This window comes from Myotis davidii, unplaced genomic scaffold, assembly GCF_000327345.1.
Source record: "Myotis davidii unplaced genomic scaffold, ASM32734v1 scaffold356, whole genome shotgun sequence".
NCBI lineage: Eukaryota > Metazoa > Chordata > Mammalia > Chiroptera > Vespertilionidae > Myotis > Myotis davidii.
The window spans coordinates 1039729-1044761 of NW_006288188.1; the positions used below are offsets into that span (position 1 = coordinate 1039729).

At 42.9% G+C, this 5033-nt stretch overlaps 1 protein-coding gene across 1 annotated transcript in view; it reads left to right on the plus strand.

Annotated features, from left to right (window-relative positions):
- The window catches only part of LOC107182521 (tigger transposable element-derived protein 1-like), a 12427-nt gene that overhangs the window by 1488 nt on the left and 5906 nt on the right, over window positions 1-5033 (plus strand). The window lies entirely within an intron of this gene.

Sequence of the window (5033 nt, forward strand, 5' to 3'; positions counted from 1 at the left end):
CCTTCCGTGTGTGGCCAATGCTCTAACCACTGAGCACACCAGCCAGGGCCAATTTCTCTTTTTTGATGCTGGCTTATAAACTCCCAAAGAGAATCACTTACAAAGAGAATCTGAAAAAGTGAGCTTCTTTTTGCACCATTTGTGCAAGGATCATAGGTGTATGAGTTCTAGGTTGTGCTGAGTAGAGCCAGCAGCCATTTAGGTAAAAGAATACACCATCTTCAAAAGGTTACAACATGATAACCTCAAAGTATTGTCTTAGAGTCCCTGTGCAAACAGGTCAAGGCCTTGTGAAGCCAATTCACATACCTTCTCTGACACTTCCCTGGTTGTTAGTGTGCTCAGATGCAGGGAAACGTCGGAGGACTGAAAGTCTACCTCCATGACTGGAGGGCAGGGAAAGGCAGAAGATAGAGGCTGGCCACTCCAACAAGGTAATTAGTAGAGTTTATTAAGGGAAACTAACATATAAGGCATGACTTGGGAGGCTACGAGACAAAGTGGATCCCTGAAATGCTTACTAGACACCAGAGAATTACATGGGATAAGGTGGTGGTGTTGGGGGGGTGGTCACGGGCACTAGTATTTGAAGGCTATGGGAAAGTACATGCTTAACCAGTTCAGGACAATGGCCTATTCCAGGATCCAGCTTGGAACAGGAGGCAGGGGAGGGGTTTATGGCAGAATGGACACCAACTATGATCTTTTAGGTGGTTTTTTGCAAGCACTCCTGATCTCCGATTTGGCCCCAGCACAGCTCCCTAGGTAGGACAGCCGTCAGGCCATGGAACAGTCTCTCCTCCACACTCGTTTACCTCTTTCAATCAGTGGTTTTCATCAACTGGTCTCTTCATGGCTCCTGACTGTCATGCCTTCTTTCTTCACTGACCCAGTGAAAGAGCAGCCCTAAATTGCTAATTAGTAAGGAAAGCAAGCCTGCAGGCCGGGGCAGGCCACTGTGCTAGTTCCAAAATTTGGAAGCAACACATTCTGTTTATCAGAGATAAATATTTTCCTTTTGCAGCTGGAAATTCCAACCCCTCAGGCCTATAGTGAGACTGTTTTGCTGGTTTGGTGGTCATCAGTGACTCAGTCATCGTCATCTGTCATTCTTCCACCATCATATATGTGACTTCCGCCTTCAAATAACCTCATAGTCGTCAATGAAAAGAAGACTTGAACCTTTGTAGATTTAAGAAAAGAGATTTTATCTATATTGATTTCAGAGAGAGGAAAAGAGAGGGAGAGAGAGATAGAAACACCAGTGGTGGGTGAGAATCATCCATCGCTGGCTGGGCCCACCCGAGGACCTTACTCGAGAGCAGCGTTCCAAGAAGACTTGAAACAGTGCCCTAACTTTAGGAAAGTGAGGGGATGCTCATATACACAGGAGAACAAAGAAAAATACAACTATGCACCAGCAGTTTCAGTTAGTTATAGTCAAAGGTTAACAGTTTTACCTCAGTGGAGAGAATATACAGATAAGGTAGGGCCAGCAAACACCTGGAGGTGGGAGAGCGGGAGGGGTCTGGAAGCAATTGTTTTTACATTTTTGTCAGAATGTGTGAAGAACAGCCACTGCCTTCTCTAGCTTTTTATCTTTTTTATTGGAACTGTTGGAAAGCGTACAGTGGCCAGCCCCACCGAGGGCCGTGGACAGGAATTTATTGTGTTCCCTTGGGCACTGATCAGGTTGGAGCAGCAGCTTAGCCAGCCGCTCCTCTCTGAGTCCTGGACGGCTGCTAAGATCTAAGTCATTACTTCCAAAAGGAAAGAAGGAAGAGCATCGACCCAGGAACCAAGAAGTCGCAGTTAGATTCCCAGGCAGGGCTCATGCCTGGTTGCGGCTCCATCCCCAGTGGGGGATGTGCAGGAGGCCGCTGATTGATGATGTTCCTCTCTCATCGATATTTCTATCTCTCTTGTCATCTCCCTTCCTCTCCCTCTAAAAGTAAATAAAAACCTAAAAAAAAAAAAAAAGGAAGAAATGAGAGCTACCTCCCAGCTGAATCAATTCCCTTTAGGCAGCCATCCCCAAAGTCCCATGAAACACTGTACTTATATCTCATGGACAGAATTGAGTCTGCCAGGGAGGGTGAAAAACAATCTATTATCTAGGTACATAGTCACCTCCCCCAAAACACTGGAGTTCTTTTATGAATGAAGAAGCAAAAAGATACTGTTTAAGCAGTTAGCAGTATCTGCAATGATGCATTTGTTTTAATTTCAAAAATCAAATAATAAACTTTTCAGAGATAGATTCCATTAGGAGAATGTGAAGATGATATTAGTGCTAATGTCATATGTAATATTTATAATACCTTTTTTTAAATACTCACCTAAGGATATTTTTTCCATTGATTTTTAGAGAGAGTGGAAAGGAAGAAGGGAGGGGGGAAAACAAAGAGAAGAACATTGATGTGAGAGAGGCACATTGGTTGCCTCCCACACACGTCTGACCAGGGGATTGAACCTACAACCCAGGTACATACCCTTGACCGGGAATCAAACACATGACCCTTTGGTACTCAGGCTGATGCTTTAACCACTGAACAACACTGGCCAGGGCTGGATCTATATCTTTTTTTTTTTTTCAATGAAATCTGGGTTTTATTTTATTTATTTATTTATTTATTTTTTTATTACAAAGGGTATTACATATGTGTCCATTTTTTTCCCCCCGCCCTAGACAGTCCCCTAGCCTCCCTGGATCTATATCTTAATGAAACATCATACATTTACAATATTATTGGAATTGAAACACAATTGTATTTTGTTTCACTGTGCCAGTTTCTACCATGCATATGGATATAATTTTGTTCAGAAATGTATTACACATATTTCAAACATAGAGACTGGAAAACAAAGTTTCTCTCAATGTGTTTTATTGATAGCTAAAGTCACAGCGCTTCTGGGGCGTGGTAGGGACAGAGACAAATTGCTGTCATCCTGTCCTTTCATGTATTGCTCTAGACCAGCTGTGGGCAAACTACGGCCCGCGGGCCAGATCTGGCCTGTTTGAAATGAATAAAACTAAAAAAAAAAAAGACCGTACCCTTTTATGTAATGATGTTTACTTTGAATTTATATTAGTTCACACAAACACTCCATCCATGCTTTTGTTCCGGCCCTCCGGTCCAGTTTAAGAACCCATTGTGGCCCTCGAGTCAAAAAGTTTGCCCACCCCTGCTCTAGAGTCTAGAGCTGTGATGGCGAACCTATGACACGCGTGTCAGAGGTGACACGCGAACTCATTATTTTGATTGATTTTTCTTTGTTAAATGGCATTTAAATATATAAAATAAATATCAAAAATATACATCTTTGTTTTACTATGGTTGCAAATATCAAAAAATTTCTATATGTGACACGGCACCAGAGTTAAGTTAGGGTTTTTCAAAATGCTGACACGCCGAGCTCAAAAGGTTCGCCATCACTGGTCTAGAGTATTCCACTCCCCTCATATGCAGCCTAAAAGCTCTACCACATCTAGTCAACTTCATGGGAAGTGGAAAGTGTTTGACTTGGGCAGGGTGGAACAGCAAAAGTGAAATGTTAAAAATGGAAAAACAACAACCAGCTCTGATTACATGATAAATTAAAAAAATTCACCAGCACTAATAATTTTCAAAAGAATTTTGTGTACAAACTGAACTAGCAGTGCCCATACTCTTCTCTTTTAGCTCCATCCACCTATCTAGGCCCAAACTCTAATCACTCTAAAGAAGAACAATACAATATACCAGTTATGAAAACATATCCTCAAGTATAGTCCTTTAGTCTAGCCCACAGATGCACCCTTCTCCTTCCACTCAACATTTAAACTCAAGTTCTGTCTTCTATTGATATTCTGGAGAGAACTAGCCATTGTTAGGTCTGATCAAATAATCGAGTCGGTGCCTCTTCCCTTGGGAAACTGACCTTTTGCAACCAACATTCCCTTTCATTTAGACCACATTCCATTTACTAAGACCAGTAACTTTCCCCTCCGGACTTGCCCAGTACCCGGACCCACCCAGAGAATTCCCTGCTGAAAAAGCCTGCCTGGAGTCCTTTAAAACATCTGATTCCTGGTCCCTTGATGCTGATGCCACTTTGGGGCTCCTGAGTATTTATTAAACAGCTGTTATATATCAAGTACTGTGCTCCTACTTTCTATTTAAGAAGCTCTCAGACAAATGAAAGAGGAGATAACTAAATAAAATGCTTACTGATACGTGCTACCTTAGGGGCAAAATTCGGTTGTAATAACCTTGGTTGGTGTGGCTCAGTAATAGGGCATCAGCCTGCACATGGAAGGGTTGCAGGTTCAATTCCTGGTCAAAGGCATGTACCTGGGTTGCAGGTTCATTCCCTGGGCCTGGTCAGGGCTTGTGCAGAAGGCAACCAATTGTGTCTTTCTCCCCTCGATGTTTCTCTCTCTCTCTCTCTCTCTCTCTCTCTCCTCTCCCTCTCCCTCTCTCTCTCTCTCTGGCTTCACCTTCCACTCTTTCTAAAAATAAATGGAAAACATATCCTCAGGTGAGAATGAACAACAAAAAGGTTGCAAGATAAGTGTATATAGGAGGCATTAACACAGGATAGAGGGGCACTGTAACCAGGAAGGACTTCCTGATGAAAACAAGTATCTAAAATGGTATTGGATGCTGAGTAGGAGTTAGCCGTGCAAAGAGGAAGAAAGCAGCAGTTACAAAGGCCAGAAAGAAATTAGGGAACTACAAACATTTCAGAGGGGAGAGTGAAAAGAGGTCAGCAAAGAACTGTTTGCAGGGGTGGGCAAACTTTTTGACTCGAGGGCCACAATGGGTTCTTAAACTGGACCAGAGGGCCGGAACAAAAGCATGGATGGAGTGTTTGTGTGAACTAATATAAATTCAAAGTAAACATCATTACATAAAAGGATACGGTCTTTTTTATTTTTAGTTTTATTCATTTCAAACGGGCCGGATCCAGCCCGCGCGCCGTAGTTTGCCCACGGCTGAGCTAGTCCCACCCACCCACTCCAGCCTTCCCTCTGAGATTCAGGAGCTGTG